Source organism: Jaculus jaculus, chromosome 3 (genome assembly GCF_020740685.1).
Source record: "Jaculus jaculus isolate mJacJac1 chromosome 3, mJacJac1.mat.Y.cur, whole genome shotgun sequence".
Lineage (NCBI taxonomy): Eukaryota > Metazoa > Chordata > Mammalia > Rodentia > Dipodidae > Jaculus > Jaculus jaculus.
The window spans coordinates 63,229,740-63,254,269 of record NC_059104.1 but is presented as its reverse complement, the minus strand read 5'-3'; the positions used below and the strand labels follow the sequence as shown (position 1 = coordinate 63,254,269).

The window sequence follows — 24,530 nt, the reverse complement described above, 5'->3', positions numbered from 1 at the left end:
TCTTGCCAGCCTCCCCACATTTCTCTGTGGCTGGAGTGGCACTGGTTTGATATTTTCTATGTGAATTTTCTGGGCCAATGGAATCATTTATTGCTGCTGGACTACAAGTTAGTAGAACAATTTTGACACTGGAGAGAAGACAGACATTATTCCCATGATGTCACCTCTCCTCCCCAAGCTCCCTAGGAGACACACAGGAAAGCTCAGTTCCTGGGTGTGGACTCCTCGAAATCATGTTTGAATGAGTATGACACTATGGAATGTGGTATAAGTCTAAGTGGGAAACTTTGTTAAGCAAAATAATAAAATAATAGAAATGAACTGACAATGATTTTGTAAAGAACATTATAATAATTATTGATATATACATATAGAGAGAGAACATCTTACTCTCTAGTCTAGACTGTCTTTGAACTTAAGTTGCCAGTTTAGTATTAAAAATCATGCACTCCTAGGATATAGGCATGCACTACCATGCCTGGTTTGAAGATTTCTATATGTTTATACTGGTGTGTGTGTGTGTGGCTGTGTGTGTGTGTATCTGCCTGCCTGCTACCTGGTTTCTGGGTTTTCTGAAAGTCTGGTGCAAGCTTCTGTTAGTTCTGAGCAGAACTTGTCTGAAACAGAATGGGCCAGGCTAATGTACTCTCACTTCCCAGACTGCCCGGCAGGCACTGGCTATGCTCAAAGTGAAGCTCACAGTCTTAAATTCAGGTGGAAATGGCAAAGGAATTCAGATGTCCATAATTCATTAACCTTTATCCTGCCACCAGCGCCTTAACGAAAATAGATCTGACATCACCTAATACTTTTCTTTCAGAATTTCCTTTTGAATTAAGTAAGGCCTCCCATAACTCAGAGTCTGCATTGCCAAGTATGGTGACTCATTTCTTCATTATGTAAGCCATTAGCAGATTACTGGTCAGGCCTTGGAATACCTGTTTTAGGCTAGAGCCCAAATGACTTTCAGCTGTGCTCTGACACTGCTCACCTGGCTCCCCAGAGAACCCATGCTCAGCTTCTCACTGTTCCCTTTGAGTCCACCACAGAGGCTTCTGTAGCATCAGCAAGCTCCTCCTCTCCTCTGCCTTCCTGGCAGCCACCAGGGGAATAGAAGGCACTTTGCAGGAGGGCCAATGTTTGAAATTAGTGAGGAGTGAAAGTTCACACAGAAAATGAAGATGGACTGGATCTGAATGTGAGGAAATATGAAGAGACAGAGCGTGGGAAAGTGTCATCTGAGTGAACTTGAAATCTGAAGCAGACTCTTTGGCACCAAGTTGTGTTTAAAACAAACACCGGAGACAATGACCTTGGGGATCTTGGGAAATTGAGAAAGCATGCTTTAAACAGGCCAAAATGAAAGCAAATGCTTAAGGCATAGTAATTTCTAAATGTTATTTGCTCTAAAGAGGCATCCTATATACTATATCCTTGAAAACCATCTCAAACATCAAATATTTATACTTCTACTATTTAACTCTGATGACTTCTGCCTGAGTACAATATCTACATTCCCAGTTTGTAATTAGGGAAAAATATTTTTCCAAAAAGACTCATAGATGTAGCTTGTCAGTGTCTGTGCTAGAATATGGCTGAAATGCTTAAAGCAACATCAGCTCTATTTAGCTCTGAATCTTTTCTTCTCTCTAGAGAGGTCATCTCATTCAGTGTGATAGATACATACATGGGACCTGAGCTGCTTCTGAAGATTACCTGTTTTCTGTAGGGTGATCATCCTCAGAGGAGTTCCAGGGCCTGAAAAACAAAGATGTGATCATCTCCTAGTTGTTACTACCACTAGAGTATGAGGTATGTTGGGATTGTGGCTGTTATTGTAAATGAACTAATAAGAATGCTAACAGATTGTAGCATCTTTTAATATCTATACTAGAAGACATCTTGGGAATCAGACTCTTGCTCATCTTTTTAATTATTTTGGATCTGTTCTTCTTTCCAGCTGATAACTCAGTTTTAGTACCCCATCCGATATAGCTGGGTGAAGTCCTTTATGGTTACAGTGGTTCCTCAATTATAGAGAAACTTGTTTCTCTCACACGAGTCAAGAACCTGACAGTTTATGACACACATTGCTCTTACCAGTCATTAAATTATCAATTCTCTAAGAATTTAAGGGGGGAAAAGAACAATTACATAAATGGCTGGAACTGAGGATACAAAAAGACAGATGTGCTTATATGAGGAGATGTCTATGGTTATGGAACCTTACAGAGCACACAACATTAAACATGGGCTCCCCATGTCACCCAGTGTTCTCAAGTCAGGGTGATCTCTGGAGGTAAAGTAGGAGTTCCCTTTGTCCTCTGGGACATGATTCAGAGGTTGAGTAGGTATTGAACATGTATTTATAGACTTGGATTCCATCCATAAGCAGGGAAATTACCACCCTTTCCACTGGAAAGTGGAAGTTGAAGAGATATGGTCCAGATAACCAACTCCATGGTAGAAGAATAGGTTGCCTTTGCCTAGTAGTCCTGGAACAGGTTTTTAAAAATATTTTATTTATTTGAGAGAGAGAGAGAGAGAGAGAGAGAGAGAGAGAGAGAGAGAGAGAGAGAGAGAGGGAGAGAGACTGGTGTGCCAGGGTCTCTAGCCACTGCAAACGAACTCCAGATGCATGCACAACTTTATGCATTTGGCTTATGTGGGTACTGGGGAATCAAACTTGGTCCTTAAGCTTCATAGGCAAGTGCCTTAACCACTAAGCAATCTCTCCTGCCCATCCTGGAATAGTTTTTAAGAGGCCATGTTTCCTATGATCTCTCTTTTGGATTTTTAGATCCAGCTGCTTTGGTGCTATATTGAAAATGAGGGGAAGGAGTGAGTGGGATTTTCAGGGGAGCCTGGTTGGTCTTCTAGTCATCTTTGGAGATGGCACTGTGATTGGTTCATCCTGTAATGAAGAAGAGCCTCTCAGAAACCCAACTATTACTGGTCTCTTTAAAGTCCCACTGCCCTTTGCCTGGTTCTGTTGTCTTTGATGCATTTGCTTTGCATCTAACTAGCAGTTATTCTGAATTTAGCCACTACATTAGCATAGTGAACAGTCAAGGGATACCTGGGTCTCTCTTTCTACCATTAGCTAAAGCCCAGTACTGTTTCTGTCACCAGGGAGACACTGCAATCCCTTTGGCTTTCTCCCCTTCTATCCCAACACCAGTTTCTCCTGCCACCCACTTACCACCAGGTCATTGAGGAGCTTGTATAGCTCTGAAAATTCCTCAGGCCTTGCAGCATCCTATTGTCAAAGACTTGCTAGACAACTAGGAATCTCAAAGCCATGCATAACAGTCAGCTAGCCATAAGGAGAGGGTTTCTTAGCAAATATCTGCCATTGATCTTGGTCTAACTTGTAATTTCAAAGGTAAAGTGTGAAGTACCTATTAGATTTGATGTGCCACATTCTCCCTCTGAATCTAAGATTGTTTTACTAGCTAATAATTTTATTCTAGTAAAAACTCAATATTTCTTTGAAAAGCACAACAATTGGCCATTATAAGTAATGTTCCACAGGCCCAATGAGGAACATGTAAAATGTCATTTCAAATGCCAAGATTTCCTAAGGTTTTTTCTTCTGTAGAATTTTGAAAGTAACTTAAATCTAATTGGCTCCCCCAGGATCTCAAATCCTGTTACATTATGGAGTATCTATTTTCCTAGAGGTATCTGGAGAGAGTGAGTTGCAGGTTCTGGCTGGCATGCAGGGTAGGAGGATGCAACAGCCTTTTTTCCCCTAATGCCTTCTTTAGGAACATCCAAGTATTGACTCAGCTCTTTCAGAGCCTTGAACCTTTGATTTTTGCCTTTTTGTTGTTGTTGTATTCTGATTTTCTTCTTGTTGAATTCTACATGACTAAGCATCCCAAACTGCTACCACCTAGGTGGCTTACCTGTGTTTGCTGTGATAGAAAGATAAAAACACGTAGTAAGAAAGGATAGTTACATGTGATTAGCATTCTCTGAATGACTCTCTAGTAATCCAGCTCTATGAACATGCAATCCATAAGACATGAGCACTATTTAGACAGTGTAATTGTCTTTAGTGGACCAGATTCAGATTCCTATAGTCTAAGCAAGCACTGTCAGAACTTCTCCCTGTGTCATAGCTGGTTCATACTTCTTAAGCCCCACATGATGAAGCAGAGGGCAATGAACTGCCATCTTGATTCCAGGGAACATGAAGGGAGAGTAGAAGCAAGCAGAGCATGTATTAGCTTTTGCTTAAAATAAAACATTTGGGGCTGGAGAGATGGCTTAGCGGTTAACCACTTGCCTGTGAAGCCTAAGGACCCCGGTTCGAGGCCCAGTTCCCCAGCTCCCACTTTAGCCAGATGCACAAGGGGGCGCACGCATCTGGAGTTCGTTTGCAGAGGCTGGAAGCCCTGGCGCGCCCATTCTCTCTCTCTCTCCCTCTATCTGTCTTTCTGTCTGTGTCTGTTGCTCTCAAATAAATAAATAAAAAATTTAAAAAAAACATTAAAAAAAATAAAACATTTGTTTTAAAATCTTATCTTTAAGGCTCTTCAATATAATAAAAGGAAAACAGATAAGGTGTTTTTAACAAATGACTGAAAGGCTCTCGCTTTAGCATCTCTGTCTTCCACTAGTGTTGAGGGCTTGGTTGCCTGGTTTGGGTCAAGTGTGCTGAGAACCTTCAGAAAACAGATATGAGGGTTCGATGGACCACTCTATAGGCTGCCTTTGGCTGTGGGGGTAGAAACAACATTGGGAACACTGGTCAGAGGGTGGTTTTGACTTGGAAAGTCAGAATATTGAAGAATATATTATGAGAGCCCTATCTTGAAGTACTAATACTTCCTTTTTAGGAACATGGGCTAAAGGGGGCATAAAGTTCTTTCTTATTAAGCATCTCATGGTGTGTGTGTGTGTGTGTGTGTGTGTGTGTGTGTGTGTGTGTGTGTGTGTTAGGTATGGCCCAAGTGAGACCATCTGTTTAACTGAAATCTGGTTGTCCTGTTATTGGTTGGGAAGGATTTAGAAAAAGATAATTTCAGGCTGAACAAACAATGAAGTTAATAATAAAACATGTTTGTTGAATTAAAAACATAGTTAGATTCTTGCTAATTCATTTAAAAATATTTCTCAAGATTTTCTTCCCAAGAGCAAAATTAATATATCTGCCAAATGGGATAAGGGCCAGGCAGACTGCATTTGGATAAATGTACTCATTTTGTTGTCCTATGGGAGATAGCACAGACTCGGGAGTCTAGTTTCAATTTTGTTTGTGTCATTATAGAGCTGTAAACCTGAGCAAGCTTTAGTCTCACTAGCCTTTAGTGTTGTTATGGATAAAAGGAGAGGGTTGGATTAAGGTCCTTTCTATACATAATGTTCTATAAACAAAAGATGTAAACACTAGAGAGTTACATGTAGAAATAGCTGAAGATAAGTATGGAAATGAAAGATTGAAGAAGGCCTTCCTAGGGAGAGAAGGATGAAGCAGAAGAGGTGTTCTTCTCTTCTTGTAGGTCCTCTTCTGACTCTGGACCATCACGGGAACTCCTCTTTGCTTTCACTTTCTCTTGTTAAATATTTCTTCACATCTTTTTCTCTTTCCTCTACTTACCACCATTCTTAATTCTGTGAGTAGTATGTATATTAAAGATTTGTTAGAGAGATGTAAGAATGGTTGATGAATCCAGGCATTAATTTTTTCATTTTTGTTTCTATCTTTCCATTTCATAGGATCTGTTATAACTTCAAGTTTACTAACTATGAAAATGAATGTTTTTAGCCTCTGAGTTCATAATGATAATCACAATGATAATACTAACCCTGAGAATTTCCTATGTGTGGGTAACTGCTTTTAATGCTTTAGGAATGATGATTTAGTTGATCCTTGTGATGATGCTCTAAAGTAGTTACTGTAATCATTACCATTATTCACATAAAGACACTGAATGAGAAAGGTTGAGTAAACTTCAAGTTTTAGAGATAAGTATGACAAAGTGAGGATTCAGTCTGAACATTTTTTAGTGTCCTGCTCATATATACTCAGATTTATTGTACTTCCTCCAAGGCAGGCATGGTATATCTTATTAAATTTCTTACATACTTTTGAATTGTTATAGCACTCAAGGAATAAACACTTTGTATTTTGTGGAATTCATTTAAAAAACTCTATAGTGTCTGGATACCTTGCTGGTAAGGCTTCCCTGGGCTCAGGTTTCCTGGAAAAAGTAGTGCTCCCAGTGCTTCCAAGGGTGTTGTTAACAAATGATGGATTTATTTCAAAGTAGACACTACTTTTCATGTGAAGCTCATTAAATATTTTAATTTATAAGTTTTAATATTAATAAGGTTAGGTTGGAGTTTAAGTCTGAATTTCTGTGCAAGGACTGACATTATAGTATTATTTAAACATATGTGTTTATAAGTTAATATATAAACCAGATGGTGATTGAAGAAATTTTTAGGAATAAATGGTCAATGAAATAACTATATTTAGGGCTGAATAGATGGATTAGTGGTTAAGATGCTTGCCTGCAAAGCCTAAGGACCCAGGTTTGATTTCCCCAGTGCCCACATAAGCCAGACGCACAAGGTGGCACGTGTGCCTGGAGTTTGTTTGCAGAGACTAAAGGCCCTGGAGTGTGTTCTCTTTCTCTCAACTTCTTTCTTTCTCATATAAGTAAATAAATAATAATTTCAAAAAATAATCATATTTTGTCACTGAAAATTGTTTTAATGTTTTATTTGTCTGAGCACGGTTGACTTTTTTTTGAGGTAAACTAGGCTATTCATGTATTAAGAACACATGACATGGGAAAAAGGAGCAATATGTTTTTTGCTCCAAGTTCAGTACTTAAACCTTATATACAGGATGGGTGCTGTTGCAGTCAGATTTACATTGCTGGTAGAAATCACCTGACTAAGAGCAGTTTGTGGAGGGAAAAGAGGTTTATTTTGGCTTACAGGCTTGAGGGGGAAGCTCCATGATACCAGGGAAAATGATGGCATGAGTAGAGGGTTGACATCACCCCCTGGCTAACATCGGGTAGACAATAAGAATAGGAGAGTGTGCCAAACACTGGAAAAGAGAAACTGGCTATAATACCCATAAGCCTGTTCCCAACACAATGCCTCCAGGAGGTGTTAATTCCCAAATCTCCATCAGCTGGGAACCTAGCATTCAGAACACCTAGGTTTATGGGGGACACCTGAAACAAACTACCACATTCCACCTCTGGCACCCATAAACTGGTAGCCGTACATGATGTAAAATGCAATGCATTCATCCAACTTTAAAAGTCCCCATAGTTTTTATCAGTTCCAATGATGTTCATACATCCCCATAGTCCAAGATTTTTTTAACTGAGCCATAATACCAGAACCCCCCCCCCCAACCCATAATGGCACAGAATAAATACTCACACTGCAAAAGATGGCATTGGGCATAGCAACGAAATATTCAACCAATACAAGGTTTAAACAGGGTAAATATCATACTGTGTAGCTCCAAGTCCAACAACTCTATTCAGTGACAAATCTCCAAGTCCAGTAATTCTAACCAGCAATAAGTCTTTGGAGTTCTAATTCTGCCCCTCCAGCTAGGTTACTCACAGTCCTGGAAAACTTCATCCAGGCCTGGAAGCTCTCTTTAGCAGCCATCTTGTGGTCCTGGCATCTCCACTGGGTCTCCACTGCAATCCATGGTCCATCCTCATAGCTCCATGGGGTGCCCATGCAGGCATCCAGCAAACCTACTTCACACTGCCCACGGTCATTTCCAAAACACAAGACTGTATTGAAAATTCAATGACCCTCTCTTTCCTGCATTTCTTATATGCCATAATACCAGGTTGGGTGCCAGTTTGTTAATCCAGAGGGGAATAAAGCAGACTTTGAAGAACAGGACACTCCTTGAGTATTCAGACCCCTTCAAAAGTGTCCACATTCTTCTTGTTGCCCCAGTGCAGGGCAGCTGGCCCAATCTCAAAAGTTATAATATCTCATTTAATTATAGTTGAACAGGCAGCAGTTTCAGCCCAAAGATTTTTCTGTGCCATATCCTTCTGCACACACCAGTCCATTTCTACACAGAGCAACCATGCACAACTCAGGACCCAAATATAATAACAAGCCTCTCACATAAACTGTTTATAGTTCAGTCCTGGCAAAGCTCTTTCTAATCCTCATAAGCCAAACCTCACAGTCCTTAGTTCTTATTATATTCAGGTCTTTCAACTCTGACCAGAATAATCTATCAAGCTGTACTTACAGTACTGCAAAATGTCTCCTAGGCCAAGGTTTCAAATACTTCCACATTCCTCTTGAAAATCAGCTCCAAAAGGCTAAAGCCACATATATAGCTGTCTAGCAGCAATCCCACTCCTTGGTACCAGCATTACAGTTGTAGTCAGGTTCTCATTGATGGCAGAAATCACCCGACTGAGAGCAGCTTGTGGGAAGAAAAGCTTTATTTTGGCTTATAGGCTCGAGGGGAAGCTCCACAATCACAGGGGGAAACCAGGGGAAAACCTATGGCATAAACAGAGGGTGGATATCCTCTCTTGGCCATTATAAGTTGGACAACAGCATTTGGAGAATGTCCCAAACACTGGCAAGGGGACACTGGCTATGATACCCATAGGCCTGCCCCCAACAATATACTGCCTCCAGGAGGTGTTATTTCCTAAATCTCCATCAGCTGGGAACCTAGCACTCAGAACATCTAATTTTATGGGGGACACCTGAATCAAACCACCATAGGTGGTGAGCAAAAGAAATTAAAAAAACTAATTCTTTTTATCTTTTTTGGATAATGGCACATTCAGAAGGCATAGATTGGTACTAGAAAAATTTCAATGCCAGGGATGGGATACCTTCCAGTGGGTTGTTGGCCAGGGAGATCCCTGTTGCCTCTAAAACAGTATGGACTGTTGCCAGTGCTCTTGGTTTCCCAAGAGTGACAGATAAAAGACCCTATTGTTGAAGACTCCACATGCCTGGGTGGCAAGGTCACTGAGAAATCAAGCTGGTGCTGAGCTGAAAACCCTCTTCCTATAGACCAGCCAACTGAAAAGTGGAAAAGGCTGCTCTGCAAGCAGCCCTATGGAAGAGAAAAATCATCAGTGGTGAAAACAGTGGACAATGGAAACCTCAAGTTTGGCCAGACAGGCCAAATGACTGATCAGGTGCAATAGTGGCATGCCTCCTCTAGGGGAAACCAACTGCTCTCTAATTGAACTGGAGGTCTGCTCGATGGGAGAGAATACATGCCTGGTACTGAAAACCTAATCAAAAGCCTATGACAGGGGAGGTCATGAGACTTAGGGATATAAAACCTGCTCTTGTCTGGATAAATGCATATATTATGGCCACCAAACTGCCCTGTAAGCACTACACTTAATGTTCATATTCATATATTAATGCTACTCTCACTTTTGGTTAGAGAAGCTTCTCTTTCCAGATGGCAGTTTCCAGTGGGATAACCCAAAAGGTAACATAATGTTGAGAATAAGTGACAGAGGAGTGTCTAGCACTGGAACATCTCTATCACAGTGGAGGAAGAATGTAAGAGTCAAAGGAAGGGTACCACTCCTTAGAGTGCAATTGTCCAGACAGAATTTGGCCTTGATATACATGATCTCACAGTGCCTAGCCATACCTTCACAAGACCCTCATAATATCAGAAAAAGACAATGATATCTAAATAAAAAAGAGCCTAATGGAGGGACGGAGGGGATATGATGGAGAATGGAGTTGGGAAGGAGAAAATCATGGAGGGAAGGGAATTATCATAGTTTATTATCTGTCAGTATGCAAGTTGTCATGAAAAAACTTAAATAAAAATCTTTAAAAAATGCATACTGGTGCTAAATTGGTGAGGTTAGTCCATCCAGATGACTAAATTAGGGGAAGCTTTCACTTTTCCTGCATTTCTGGATGTCAGCTCATTTCATTCAGCTTTCTGGTTATGTGGTATATGCCACATTTACTCTAGCATTTCACAGAGTCCCCAGTATATGGTACAGCACATGTGTTTTATTACCTTACCAGATCTGAATCAGAGAAGTCTAGATAAGTGAAATTCATACTACAAATACTCCTTAACTTTTTTTTTTTTTTTTTGGTTTTTCGAGGTAGGGTCTCACTGTAGCCCAGGCTGACCTGGAATTCACTATGGTAGTCTCAGGGTGGCCTCAAACTCATGGTAATCCTCCTACCTCTGTCTCCCAAATGCTGGGATTAAAGGCAAGCGCCACCACGCATGGCTACTCCTCAACTTTGGATGGGGTTATGTTATGTCATCTTATAATAAACTGAAAATCTTTTAAGTCAAAATGTGTTTGATATCCCTGACACACTGAACATCCTAACATACAGCACAGTGTGCTGTACCTGACTGAGAACTGTAATGCTCTGCTGTTGCCCAGCATAGTAAGGAAATGTTATACCACACATTTCCAGCCCAAGACAAAATCAAACTTCAGAGTGCACATTCTTCGGTGCTTGTCATTTTCATAGCATCATAAAGTCAAATATCTTAAGTTGTACCATTATTAGTTAGAGAGTATCTATTTGTAGAGTAAGAGAAAAAATATACACTCATATATAGTCTTCACAGCTTTCCTGTCAGAAGATCAAGGGGTTTGAATCCACTCTTTTCACCTGTTTGGCATCGTGCAAGACTATAAATCTCTTTGGGCCTCGGTTTACTTAATAGTCCATATGTCTGTTAGAATTAAAAGACAATAATGGTGAAAAATGCTTTGATAAGAGTTAGAGGGGCTGGGTGCGGGTGGGCGCAGCAGTATGGAGTGAGCAGGCCAGATCCCTGTTTCCTGTCTCCTCCCAATGCTCTGGTCTGGGTTCCTTGTGCAGACTTTGTATAGGCAGGCAGCCATGGTGGTGTGGAGTGAGTAGGCCAGACCCATGTCTCCAGGCTCCTTCAAGCTCCTCCCAGCACCTTGGAAGGGCTGCAGAGATGGCTTAGTGGTTAAGTCACTTGCCTGCAAAGCCTAAGGATACAGGTTCAATTCCCTAGAACCCACAAGTTGGTGCATGCATCTGGAGTTTTGCAGTGGCTAGAGGCTGTGGCACACCTATCTCTTTATCTGTCTTCTTCTTCCTCTCTCTCTGTCTCATAAATAAATAAATACATACATACATACATACATAATAAATAAATACATAATAAATAAATAAATAAATGTTACAAAAAAGAGTTATAGTGTGTCATTGTATAAAGGTCTTTACAGGAGTGTCACTGTAAGCATCCATATCTTCCTAGTATCAAGTGTCACATGAGGACATTATGGCATTTGACATAGCTCAAACTAAAAGGAAGAGGGAAATAAGGCTCTAGAAGGAGGTTGCTTTCCTTGTGAAGGCAGAAGAGTGTCAGTGTTGGCCTTACTCCTGACTGTTCAGCTCCTCCCATTTGCAGTGGCAGATTCCAGTCACCCTGTAGCCTTTTGCTCTCAGCCTCTGGAGTTATCTGCAATGCTTCTTGGTGGTGCTCAGGCTCCTGTTTGTGTCCTCCTGGGTGTCTTATCTGCTTCCATTCATTCATTCTTGTGTGCTTGCCTGCTCTCCACTGTTCCCACCACAGCAGCCTACCTTCCTCTCCTTCAAGGGAGCTGGATCTCTGGGTCAGTTCTCTGGGTTAGCCAGTTCTCTTTACGTTTGCTTGCTGCCTTCCTGTATTCTTTGCAATCTACCACAAAGGAAAGAACATTTTAATGATAGGAGAAGGTAGAGTTTTGAATATGATTTGTCTAATCAGTGGAAACTCAGAAACTTTATAGGGCGGAATGTGTAGGGAGAAAAGGCCTTGACAGATGATCTTGACCTGAGATCCTGTGGACAGTTTCAGAGGGTAAGCATCTCAGTTTTTCCAGTATCATGGCAAGTGTTAGCTCTAGTTTTGTGTTTGTTGGGCCTGTATCACTTATGGCTTTTATGAAAGCATTTGACAAGACAATCAGTAGTAGAAGTAAATGGCTCCAGTACACAATTCAGTACAGACTGTGCTTACAATATGGGATACACTAGAAAAATACAGACAAAAAGCCAGAGAGCACTTCTGAAAATCAACATGACAATGAACAACCGACAAATATAGGAACAAAATGCATGAATCCTAAGGACAGAGGCCTAAACCCTTTTACTGTTTTTCTCCTAGAGGACAAAATATTATGAAATGGAAGTCCTCATAGCTTCTCAGGCAGTGCCTATTAGGTGAAAGATGGAAGCCAGTTTTTAAAATGTGCCCAGGTCATGTGCAGACTGGACAGTGTATCTGGGGGCCTGTCCCAGCATTTGCCTTCTTAAAGTAGAATGTGAGTTAACATCAAAGTTAATCTCCTGCAATTGAATTCTATTCCTTGAAATAATAATACAAAAGCAAGACCTGTGAATTCATTGGCTCTAGTATTTTTTTTTTCTTTTCTTTGAAATTTATTCATATTGGAAAAAAGGATTGTGTCATGTAGTTCTAGCTAACCTGTAACTTGTAAAGTAGACAAGCCTGGCCTTGAACTTGTGGCAGTCCTTCTGACTCCTGAGTGCTAGGATTATATGTATTCACTACCATGCCTGTTGTTCAGTGATTTGGGTGTGTTTTTAGAAAAATAACAGATGAGGAGTTCTAGATGAAGGCATGTACCAAGGTCTCAGGAAGCCAGTGATTTCTGGGCATGTGTGCCCTTCTTATATATGGAATCTCTACCTGTGCAACTCTCAGGGTGCTTTTGGGTGAAGTTTGTTAAGTAGAGGCGTGTTGGGCATGTTGTTCAGTATTAAAATGTCTATTTAAAATCAGTTCCTTAATATATGATTTACTCTCTGGACATTGAGCTTTGGTGTTACTGATTTTTTTACTTCAGTACCAGCATTTGTGACAGGTGAGATGAAGGAAAGTGACAAAGGCTGTACTTGTACCCCAAACCCTTACCTTATCCTGGGATATCTGTTCTTATAGTACAGCCAGGCCCACAGGGTGCCTGGTACATTCTGGAAGATTCACAGGTGTATGGTATATGTATGATTGAGGACAAGGAAACCCCACTTCTAAGTTCAGCTCTGCAGATCACTTTCTGTGTGACATTCAGAAAGGCTACTTACCTCATTTACCCCGTGCTTCCTTGCACATTCCTGGGGTAACACAGGGATAACAATAACAAAGGCAATTTTTTCTTTCTCTATCTCTTGGAAAACTGTTGAAATGACTGGAAATTTTTTCTAGATTTCAATACAACATTATAATTCCATATATTTATATTCATATATTATATGCATATATAGATTTGTATACACATATGCATTTGCTAGTTACATTAAGGCATAATTCCAGCAAGCCAAATTTAAGTTTTATTGATGGGTTTGATCATGCTCATCATTTCCCTGTGCCTGTAACATTGTACATGACACCCTGTGCTGTCTCCGAGTTAGTAGCTAAGAAGAGTCTTCCCCATCTTAGTGAGTGATACTACCTTCCATCCAGATATCATCTTTAAATCCTCATTCTTCCTCATTCCCCAGACCTTGTGTGTCTGTTAAAAATCCTAATGGGTTCTCTTTCAGGACATATTTTGTATCATTATTCTTCTGTCCTGCTGCCACCCGACTAGCCCAGAGGACATTGGCAGCTTTTGGGCTGTTTCTCTCTAGTCCATTTTCTACCCAGAAACTGCTGGGGCCTTTCAAAAATGAAAAATGTAGCTGAGCATTGTGACTCACCATTTTTAAGATATTTGTTCATTTGCAAGGAGAGAGAGAGAGAGAGAGAGCCTCAGAGAGAATGGGCATGCCAGAGCCCCCAGCCACTTCAGGCAGACTCCAGATGCATGTGCCACCTTGTGCATTTGGTTTTATGTGGGTACTAGGGAGTTGAACCCCAGGTCACTAGGCTTTTCAAGCAAGCACGTTACCCACTAAACCATCTCACTAGCCCCAAGGCTCACTCTTTTAATACCAGCTTAGGTGGGAGGACTACTGTGAGTTCAAGGCCAGCCTGGGCTACAGACTGAGCAGAGTGAGTTCCATGGCAGCATGGGCTAGAATGAGATCCTGCTTAAAAAAAAAAAGGAATATGCATTAAGATGAGCCCTGTTGAAAACTTCCAGTGCCTTGTGACAATGACCTACCTTGCTTACCCTGATGCTATCCACTGGCTACTTTGTCACTACACTCTAACCAGACTCCTCCGTTCTTAAACTCACCATATCCTTAGTATTTTGAACAATAGAGTTTGTTTGTAGAGCAGTTTTTGTTCATAGCCAAATGTAGTGGAACATGTAGACATTTCCCTACTTCCTCTCTACTCTCAATGTTCACACCCCTGTGGCACACTTGTTATAACTGATGGGTCTACACAGCTTATGACAGAGATCACATTTGGTGCTGCTTATTCTGGGCTTTGGATAAAGCACTGATGTGAATTCCTCTCTGTGCTATCATCAGAGTAGTTTCTGTCCCAGTGTTCTTTCTCTGCCCCACAGCTTCTGATAACTTTTATAATTACCTTCTTTAACTTAGGAATAGGCATCCAGTGTTCCACTATGTCTTTTCATGATCTTGAAAATTTTGCTGTAGCTTTTTTTTCTCTGTTTGACTTTAAATTTCTGTTCATTTTAGTGCTTCCTATCACATGACTGTGTTATATTTTCTACATAGCACTTGCTGCCCTCTGATGTTCCCTTTTTGCTTCTTCTACTAGAGCTTCAGTTCAGTGGTAATGGAGGTCTGGTCTGTGTTTCTACTGACTGTTCTCTCAGAGCCTAGACCAGTATATCTATACAATAGATACTTAGTAAATGTTTGAAGAATTGAATACATACGTGACTTGAACATTAATTCCCTTTAGCCCTATACTACTTTCCTACTTGGTTTCAAGGTGACAAATTTTTGTTCACTGTGCTTCAGATTTCCAGATTTTTTTCAGAGGCTGAGGCAGAAATTCATGTTAAGTCACCGAGTCTGGGAATTATTTCTTGTTCACCTTTGGCTTCTGAAGCTCTGTGTGTTGTCCGCTGAATTTAATGGGCCCCAGCTGAAAGGCTGTTTGGAGCCTTGGTGGGAATCAGTCACATGGTAAAAAAGAACAGAGGCAGCAGAAAATGATTAAGGGAGAATAGCATAGAAAATATCGTTTAACATATATTGAGCCACATATTAGGAGACAAGGCTGGTATTAAATGAGTGAGCTCACGTACGCATGCACACACTCACTGCAGAGGAAGGTGTTTCTTTAGATGTCTTACTCATTTCCCAAACTTTAGTTTGATCAAAAACATGGCTAGTTGGGAGATGAGTGATATAGCTACTGTTTGTGGCCCAATGGGGCACAGAGGAGCCTGTAATTTCAGTACTGGTTTTGAAAGAAACTTTCTTTTAAGGCTAAAAGACTTTCCAGGAAGGCTAAACCAAGTGAAGCCAAGTTAATGTTCTCATTAAAATGTTAAAGAGGCTTTATTCATGAGTGACTGAAGCTGTAATTGCTTTATCCTTGTAAACTATGAAAATATTCGGTGATCTCTTATAGAGGGTTCACCCAGGGTCCTCTGTCACCCAGAGCATTATTTAATCATTGCTTCCAGAAGATTCCCCGGACTGCATCTTGCAGGTGGAATGGGTGGTGAGAGTCCTCCTTTGTTAATCTGCTTCTGTTCTAAAGAATCTGCTTATTGACAAGAGGCAGAAGAGATCTAAAAATGCTGAAATGCTGGTGAAACTGATGGTCTAGGTGTGAATCAGAGAGGAAGGGTTAGCTTTGGGACAGGTGCTTTGCCATTCCTGGATGTTCCAGGACAAAGCAGAGCTATAGAATTTACAAGTAAGCACATGATAAACAAAACTAATTTTTCAATTTGAAATGATTTTTTCTTCTTTTCTTTTTCAAGGTACAGTCTCACTCTAGCCCAGGATAACCTGGAATTCACTATTCCAGATTCTTTCCCATGGACATGGAATTTATGCTATCAATGGGAGATTGCAATTTGTCTTTAAATTTTGTCTCTGACAACCAAATCTGATAGGTTGCTTTGGCACTATCTACATGAAGACAACCCAGAGAGTTAGAGAATAAAATAGACAATAGTCTAAAACATAAAGCAGATAATTCTAATTAAATTCAAGTTGATTTTTTTTTGTTGTTGTTTGTTTCTTGAGGTAGGGCCTCCTTCCAGCCTAGAACTCACTGTGTAGTCTCAGGGTCACCTTCAACTCATGGCAATCCTCCTACCTCTGCCCTGAGTACTAGGATTAAAGGCATGAATCACCATGCTTGGCCTGAAAATGATTTTTCATGACTTTTAGATATGATTGAAATTGTAGAACTGTGGTTTTCATATAGGTAGAAAACTATATTGCTGGAAACCTCAAAATGAAATTTAAGGGGAAAAGTTAAAAATGTTGTCTTTAATTTCTTATTAGAAAGTCTTCTTTGTTGGAGGTAACAGATGTGGTTCTCATGGTTTGCACAAGAAGTAATATGTGTCTAGGCCATGCTCTAAAATAGTGTAAGAGAAGCAAAGTGTATTTACCCATCCTAGGTTCGTGATAAAGGTTTCTCAAACAAAAAAATCCCTAGGGAGAAAAACAGGTTTTTTTTTTTTACATGGAAATAGAGACTTCATAAAGCAATGAAGACCCCAAGAAGTGTTTAAATTTACTTACTTTGATGGTACCCAATGTAGAAGTGGGTAGTTATGGTGTTATGAGGTCTAATGTCACACAAGTGAAACCACCGCCTCACGGAATGTGAGGCAAAGTTTTATTGAGTAAAAAACGACAGAAAAGGGAAAAAAAGGATAGTCTGGTATACCAGGGCTCCACCCCAGATTCTGAGTGAAGCCCTGAACTGTTTCTGAGTGTCAGTTTTTATAAAAAAAGAAACAGGATGCGAATTAAGCCATAAACCATAATTTACATGTGACATTTGCAGTCATAAAAGTAAAAAAAAAAAAAGAACTTAAATAGGTCTGTTGGTCAGGTGTAGGAAGCCCCCCCTGTGGGGTGTGAGGCAGGCCTGTGACAGGAGTTCCACTTGTCTTAAGGAGCTTGCTCAACAATGCAGGCCCCAGGAAATGCTATTCATCCCAGCAGAGCCTCTTGTTTACCTGCTTTTTAGTAGAGCCTCCTGTTTGTTTGCCAAAAACAGTTTCCTGACTTCTATATTTCTTTAGGTTAGGAATTTTACAATGGAAAAATATGATTGGCAAAGGAGATATAATCTAATACTAATGAGCTAAAGGACGTTTTTACCAAGGAGGTGTAATCTGTTACTAATCAGCTACAGGGTGTTTACCAAGGTCTTCAGACTCTTCTTGGCATCTCAGTGTCTTTGGCCCCTTTCTTTCACATGTAGGGAGGGCATTCTCTTCCTGAGACTTCTGTGATTTGATTTAGGAGGTCAGAAAATCTTATCTAAGTGCTTGTGATTTTGTCCAGGGAAGAAGAATAAGGGGTATGAGAGAGGCTTTCTTGCCTCTGCTGTTTTTTCTATTGTCACAACAGTACCATATTTGGGGGTAGCATGTCCTAAACACCATGAATAGTAATTTCTTGTTGTTTTTCCAGTGGTGGGTTTTAGATACTTGACCCCAGGTCAGATTTTGGTTAAAACATATATCCCTAGGATTGTCAAAGTGTTTTTCAAAGTGTAAACTCCTTAGGAAAGGTGAATATAGTACATTTGTAAGCTAGGTCTAGTGTGATGGCTAGTGATGCTATAAGGTAACACAGACATGTGTTTTTCTGGAGTGATGATTTCAGTTCACTGACATTAATCCTTTTTCATATTAAAAAAAAAAAAACCTTCTCATAGTGTGAACATAGAGCACATGAATTCCAGTTTCTGGAACATGGTGATGAAGTAGCTGTTATTAATTACTTTTACTTAGAAATTTCATGGGCTAGAGAGATAGCTTAGTGTTTAAGGTGCTTGCCTGTGACATCTAAGGACCCAGATTGTATTCCCTAGTACCCATGTCAGCCAGATGCACAAGGTAGTAGATGTGTCTAGAGTTCATTTGCAGTGGATAGAGGCCCTGACATGCCCATTCTCTCTCTCTCTGTTTCCTTATCTGCCTCTTCCCCTCTCTCTTTCTCTCTCTCTCCCCCTGTCTCAAATAAATAAATAAATGAAACTTAAAAAATTTCAATATGTGGGATATGCATGTATGTTCATATGTGTGTGGGTACATTTGGGTATGCATGTGTATGTGTGTGTGTGTGTGTGTACACATACACATGGAGGCTGCAGGTTAATGTGAAGTATCTTCCTCAATCACTGTCTATGTTTGAGATCGGGTCTGTCACTGAATCTGGAACTCACTGATTCAGCTAGAGTAGCTAGCCCAAAAGCCCAAGTCTGTCTCTGCCTCTACCCTCCTCAGTGCAGGGATTACAGGTATGTTTTGCCACATCAGCTTTTTATGTGGGTGTTGGGAATCCAAAATCGGGTCCTCATGTTTGGATGGAAAACACGTTACCAAATGAACCATCTTTCAGCCATGAGGTTTTTGATTGTTATATGTTGCTTTGACCCTCTTAATCAGCTTCTAGGGTATCACTTTCTTGGTTGATTGATGAGTGATTTATAGTTACTGTTTTGGGAAACTACTTACTTATACATGTTATGAGCAAAATATCTTTTTTCCCCCCCTGGTAGGCTATGGACTGGCCCACAAAGACATGGATGCTACCTTGCCTACCATGGCAGGACTAGAACTCATGTCAGATAGTGTGTCATCTTATATGGCTGCAAGGAACACCTCAACAGTAGCTTCCTGCTTCTTTTTGAGCTTCAAACATCTGTGGGCTGGCCCTTCCTGGATGCACCAACTAACCAGTGACCATACACACCTGCCTCTGATGATGAGGTTTATTCAAACTAGATGTCTGACACATATAAATCTCAAAACTCCATGTGTGACTGCTTCTTGGCCTTTGGTCCTTTTGGTCCCTCTTGGCCCTTGGCCCTCTTGACTTTTGTAAGCTCTTGGCTGCTCTGACCCTAGCTTAACTACAGTGTTAGAAGCTTCTTCTGGGTCTCCTCCTCTATTTCCAGCCTTGCTTTAGTGGTGCCCATATGCTTTCCTGCCTTGTTTTGGGTGCTTTCTTGCTTTGTCACATGTGTGATCTCTCTTGAAGATTTGATCCTCTTACTCTCTCTTAGTCCTCTCTGACACCTCTGTGCTTTGTCTCTCTTGCTTTGCTTTCCATATATATGTGAGCTCTGCTTCTTCCCCAGAAATGTGAGGAAAATCTCCCCTCCCCTTCAGAGCCAGACTGGGAAGGGGGAGAACTTCTTTTGGCTTGCTTGGGTTTTCCTGCTAGCCTTTTCTCTGGATCTGAACTCTCTCTAAAATCAATTGCATAATTCATATTTTACCTTTCTCTAGCTTCCATTTTCAATTCTTTGATAACTTGGACAAGGACCTGAAGCTGAGATTCACTGGCCTGTGGTCTCCTGCATTGTTATGAAGATCTAATCACCCCCAGGACTCCAAACTCCCACATCATTAGCTGACCCTTTAGTTCAGAAGTGAATCCAGAGTGTTCCTGGAGGGAATTCCCAGGGTTCTATCCTTCTTTGTTCAGCTGGCTATGTCTCCTTTTTCCTTCATCCCAGACAGGAGTCATTCTAACTCCCTTTCTGGTCTGTGGAGTGAGTATATTTCTGGAGAGCTTTTTCTGATTAAATGACAAATCTTGGCATGCTATGCTCAGAAACTTCTGAGGAGATGTAACTGCATGTTGAGAACTTCTGTGGCAGTAGGTCTGTAAAAAGTATCTTGGGCATAAACAGAGGAATTAATTTATCACAGGACTCTGTACTCTTTGAGATTGTCTGCTTTTCAGAATTTTGTTTTATTTTATAACTTTCTCTTACAATGTCAGCTGTTCGCCGACAGCTTGGTGCCCCTGCCGTAAGCAGTGCCTCTTCCTAGTGTTTGGAGATAAGTTTCATCCCAGGTCTTGTGTTGACTTTATAATTGAGTCACAGTATCAAAAATCTAAGGTGAATTTTCAAAGTACGTGAATATGTTAGTGATTTCCTTTGTTTAACTAGATTGTTTACCCTGACCAATCAGTTGATTATTTAACTATTTAATTTATTCATCAGTTATTTGGGGGAATATACACTATACGCTAGGGGCATATGCTACATCTAGGGACTGGGATTAAAAAGTGGGCAAACCAGATTTTTCTATAAGTACTACTGATAGTTTACAGGTTTACTCTAGCAACTGAAATACCTAAAGAAAACCATATTGTTTTTATACATTTCAAAAAATATGTTTGAGATTGCCATATCACAGCCTACTCTATAGAGTTCTCCCTATGTGTGTTTGATGTGAGAAGTGGTAGCAGACATTATCTATATTATAATAATCTTCATATATTATTAAGCTATAACTTGTAAGGTTTCCTGATGGGACATTAAATGAGGTTTCCTGTGTGCTGTATTGTGTTTTTGCCAAGAAGTACTCTGTGGACTCCTGCCCGTGTCATTCAAAAGGCTTATACTGGCAGTAGGCATGTTCCCCTCATCCCAGGAGTGTCTGGGGATCTGTATAATGACGGATAAGACTAATGACAGGATTGGTTTCATGGTGGTTTGGAGGGAACAATGAACCTAGACTAGAGAACGAACAGAACTCTTTGCTTGGTATATTTTACAACCTTAAACATTTCAGAATTGCTCTGCATCTTTTAAAATGCTAGGTTGCTGCACTGACCTGGCACAGGTTAGAAGGACCTGAGAAGTCCAAGTATTGCAGTTGCACTGTAGAGGAACCCAGCAATTTCCTCATCATCTCTAAGCTGAATGTCTGGCAAGGCTAGCAGCGTGCTAATAGCAGAGATTCAACTCTGTGAGAGCAGGAGAGCATAGAAGAGGGAATGGAAATAGAGGGATGGTGGGGAAGAAAAGGAAAGGAAAAGTGAGACGGAGTTAGAGATAGGAGGGCACTTGGTTCTGGGAGCAAGGAAATCACCAGATTATGTGAGGGGCAAGGAGACATAATAAGAACAATTTGAATGCCAGAAAAAGAGAAAGACACAGAGAGGAAAGTGAACACTTTGGTCACACTGAGAGCCTTCATTTGCTCCTAGAAGTGTATCTACAAAATAGCCACTGTCCCTTGTTGACATTTTCTTGACTTTTGCATTAACTTGAATATGATTCTCTCTATGGGCCCTGCCTTGCTGGTTGCAGTTTCACTGACACTCTGTGTGAACAAATAGAACACACGCGTGCATGGTTCTGTATTTCTGCCCCCTTGCCAGATGTTGTAGCCTTCTGAGTCAGGGTTTCCTCCACTTTATGTTTGACATTTCTCATATATAGGTAGCAGAGTTAAGAGAAAAGAAGCGTATGTAAGGGCTGTCATATAGCTTGGGAATAGCAATATCCAAAGCTGAAAAGTTTTATAAAATCACAATCCTCTTACTTTTTGAAGTAAGGTGGTTGACTCTTTCATTGCTAGTCTGATTATGTTTCCTGACCTCATACCTCATAAACCAAGCCTATAGGCTACTTCTTGGAAGATGTTTTCTTATTTTTGTTTTGGATTTGGTGTTGAAAGCCTTCTAGTATGCTCACTCTCTGCCAAGCACATTCTACTTGAGCAATAGTGCCTTTCCTTGCCACTAGTTTCCTTGGCTTAGGCTTAACTTTCCCTACTATAACAACCATGCCAGTTTGTGATTTTTCTTTTTGCCTATTTGGGTTCTTTGAATGATATTGGTGATTATTGAGTGTTTATGGGAGGAGTAATGTATATATATATATATATATATATATATATATATATATATAGAGAGAGAGAGAGAGAGAGAGAGAGAGAGAGAAACAGATAGATATAGATATCTATCTATCATCTGTCTGTCTATCTATCATCTATCTATCTATCTATCTATCTATCTATCTATCTATCTATCTATCATCTATAATTCATGTCTTTAATGCTAGTCTTTTGAGTACATAACAAATTCCTCTAGAATTAGCCATGCTTTTAGTTTACCAGTTCACATTTAGTTATATGTCTTGGAAAAGAAAGAGGATAGAGTCAGTGGCAAGAGGGCTCTGGAGAGTTTAGTAACAGTGTTTCCAGAGTCACACACTTGCAAAAAAGAAATTGTGATTCCATTAACTTCTAGATACCAGAGGATAGTCTTGATGTTTTGGTTAGTCTATACCTGTGATGCCAGTAGTAATTACAGTTCTGATACATGAAGAACTGTAAAACCAGGCCTTTCTAACTTAAGTGTGCATAGCAACCACTTGAGAACCTTGTTATGATGCAGATTCTTATGACAAAGGATTCAGACCTAGCACTTCAAGCTTTTCAGTGACACTGATGTTGCAGACTTTACTTAAATAAAGGGCTTTGAGATTCTTTCTTTCTAGAAAATTATGTTGGGATATAGTTTGTGAAAATAGCTGGATATTTTATAGCTTTAATTACAACAGATGTTTTGAGATAAACATAGCTCGTTTCCAGGTGGAAATCTTTAAAGAATTTCCTACACTTAAAATAATACATTTGGGTTGGAGAGATGGCTTAGGGGTTAAGGCACTTACCTGCAAAGCCAACGGATCCAGGCTTCAATTCCCCAGGAGCCATGTAAGTCAGAAGTACAAGGTGGTGCATGCATCTGGAGGAGTTCATTTATAGCAGCTGGAGGCCCTGGCATGCCCATATTCACTATCTCTCTCAAATAAATAAAAATAAAATAAAATAAACAGTATATTTGATACTGACTGAATGACGCTGCAGTTTGTTTTGCCCTAATTAGCTTGCAGCTTTTTTTCTTTAGGCTTTGGGATGGCTCTGGCTCTAGCAGTAGATCCAGTATAGCTACTCTTAAAGCATAAATATTCTGCAGAAGACTGACAGTTCAAAGGTGTGCTTATGATGAGCCCTTCACAATTATTGGTTGTTCCCAGGTTAGCATGGCACAGAGACCTCTGCAAGGGCATTTGTGTGGAATGGTTAGGAATGGAACGTGCAATGTTCAGCTGGAGCTCTGCAAGCGTAACCTTGCATCTGCTTACACATATTCAGTCATCACTCTGAAATGTTTGAAATTTACAACATGGTGGTCTTTATTTTACAGATCCTTGGCAACCAGTACAAGATTGTGTTGATATCACGTGGAGGAGGGAGTGCTCATCTTGCTCAGGTAAAGGGATAGTGTGAGTGGCATAAATGGCAAGCAGAACTAGTAGCAGGATGTTAGAGTATGGGAACTGGTTTAGCTTCATCACACCACTGACCTCGTTCTTTTTGGTGTGCCTTGCCCAGTGGTGCCTATGTCTGAGAGGTCCCGGGGTAAGAAAGCTCAGAAAAGCATTTCCAAGGCACCTACAGCAGGGCCTCTGCAGACCACCAGTAAAGGAGCACCTTTTGCTTGAAAGCACTTGCAGCTTCTCCAGGGCGATGTAGACTCTCACTTGTTCATCTTTGTCTGTTGCCTTATCAGAAGCCTTTTATCCTTCAACATTTGTGTACACGTGCGAATGCTGAAAACATCAAATTAAAGCCTTGTCTCTGTTCCCTTATCTTAAACTGCCTTTCTAAATTTCTTTTGCATTCTCTTGTTAAGTAGATGCATGCTTCACAACTTTGATTTGCCTGAATAGGTCACTAAGATTAATTTTCCATTAACTTTTATTGCTTCTGTTTCTTTTTAATCATATTTCAGAGGATTAAACAGTCCCCACTGGGTCGGTCTGTTCCTGAGCATAAAGCTGTCTTATACTCTGTCAGCCTTTATAGAACTGACAGATGTGACAACCTGGCTTTGTTAACTGAGTCAGAACACCTGTACATAGACACCTCCAGAATCTCTTTTGACCATGGCATTTTATTATTGGGCTTGTTTCTTTGGTATCCAAACTGTATTGTTTTCCCCAGACTACTTTAATAGACTACTATGACCAGACTGGCTAAATAACAGACATTTATGGTATCATGGTACTTGAGGCCAGAAGCCCCCAATGAAGGTGTTGGCAGCCTTGGTTCCTTTCCAGGGTTGCAATGAAGAATTTGTTATGGAGAGACATTTGGGACATTTCCATCTTTTATAAGAATACTGTTAATAGTGGGTTAGGGCAATTCTAATGACTTAATCATTGGCAAGGGCCCCGTTTCCAGATAAAGTTTCATTCACACATACAGGAAAATAGTACTTCTGCATCTTTTTGGCATACTTAATTCAATTATAGGACTACCTAAGGGAAGGGACTTCTCTTGGTAACCCATGAGTACTTCAGTATAGTGCTTGCTGCTGAATTGTTGCTGAGTGCAAGACCACAATAACCATGACCCAGTTTAATTAGGAAAAGCAAAGAATGATTGTCAGAGGTGTACAGGTTTCATACACCCTCTTATCCTCAGTGAATTCTTCCTTTCCAAACAATCCAATGTAAATGACATCATAAACAGTAAAGGCTTCTCTTTCAAAAGTTGTATAGCAAGTGAGCTTCAAAAACAAAATAAAATAAAACCTGAAAAACAAAAAACAAA

At 40.3% G+C, this 24,530-nt stretch overlaps 1 protein-coding gene across 6 annotated transcripts in view; it reads left to right on the top strand.

Moving 5' to 3' along the window:
• The window catches only part of Enox1 (ecto-NOX disulfide-thiol exchanger 1), a 674,222-nt gene that overhangs the window by 121,042 nt on the left and 528,650 nt on the right, over window positions 1-24,530 (top strand). For 4 of the 6 annotated variants that reach the window (XM_045145349.1, XM_045145350.1, XM_045145345.1 and 1 more), the window contains exon 2: window positions 23,119-23,184. The exons of 1 other annotated variant lie outside the window; for it this stretch is intronic. The gene's annotated coding sequence lies outside the window, so the exon portion shown is untranslated. Of the gene's footprint in view, window positions 1-1,756; window positions 1,813-23,118; window positions 23,185-24,530 lie in introns of those variants that run through there. One more of the 6 variants, XM_045145346.1, reaches the window with a different exon arrangement.